A 1,321-nucleotide genomic window follows, 5' to 3' on the forward strand; every position below is an offset into this window, starting at 1 on the left:
GTCAGATGGACTCGCATAATCTGGAGAATTCTCAGTGGCTAAGTTGACTTACACGTGGCGAGTTTAAGATATCATGTAGCGACGACCAATATGGGCCTCACTTTCTTCAACTCTAAGCCCATTTTGTTTTATTCGCCGTAGCCCAATACTCTTTAACGATCCATTTAATAGTAGCTTGATAAAAGTCTCCCAAACACTTGGAACATCTTTATCCAAGTATCTTAACGAGTCTCTTAGTTTAATTACAAACTAGCTTTTGATTATATATTTTTGTAATTTTAATGACATTCATGTTATTGTTTCATATGTTATTGAGTTCTGATATTGGTGTCATTTTGTTTATTTTGTTTGTAATTTTAATGACATTCATGTTATTGTTTTATATGTTATTGAGTTCTGACATTGGTGTCATTTTGTTTATTTTGTTTAGTGTATATCTATAAAAAATGAGGTTGTATTTTTCTTATATTGTAATCTTTTCTTTTGCTTGGTAAACAAAACATAAAGTATATAATATTAGAACATTTAGTTGATGTTTAATAGTTTTATTAAAAATAAAATATAAATATTGTGATTTATATCTTATTTAATTTTTTCTTATATAGCATTCCAAAACAAATTTGATAGCAACAATAAAACCAACTAGACCCTGACCCGCGCGCCAGCGCGGATATGAATTTTCAGTTTTTAATTATTTATTTTATTAAATGATGTATTTGTAATATTCGTTCATATTGTATTCATTAAGTAAATATTTTTTTTTGCATCTTAAACTATCTATTTTTTTTACGAATGTGTGATATCATATAAAAAATATATAAAAATGAGTATAGAGTTAATTAGATAATTTTAAAAACAGAATTTTTTCTTTCGTGTGCGATATCATAGAAATAATGATCCACCCAGTTAACAAAAATCATGATTATTTTATGTGTAATTTTTTTATTTTGACCATTTCCTTAAAACTATATTAAATTTTACATATTTTAATTAGAATATTTTTAATATCTTTACCTTTTTATTTGAAATGCAACTCAATATTTTTTTTAACAATTATAACAAAATATTTAAAAAATATTTTTAGAATTTGTTTGAAAAATATGAAAATTACATTTCAAATTAAAATTATCCTAAAATATGATAAGTTTTGATGTAAACGAAAACTCAAATTATGTCAAAAATAATGATATTCAATGATAATAACAATTTTAATTGATTATTTTTAAAAAAATACATTTACAAAAATATTGTTTGAAAGAAAATTCATTTATCTTTCAAATATAAAATGAAAATATTATAATTAAATAATAAAAAATATAAA

This window comes from Brassica oleracea, chromosome C9, assembly GCF_000695525.1.
Source record: "Brassica oleracea var. oleracea cultivar TO1000 chromosome C9, BOL, whole genome shotgun sequence".
Taxonomy (NCBI): Eukaryota; Viridiplantae; Streptophyta; class Magnoliopsida; order Brassicales; family Brassicaceae; genus Brassica; species Brassica oleracea.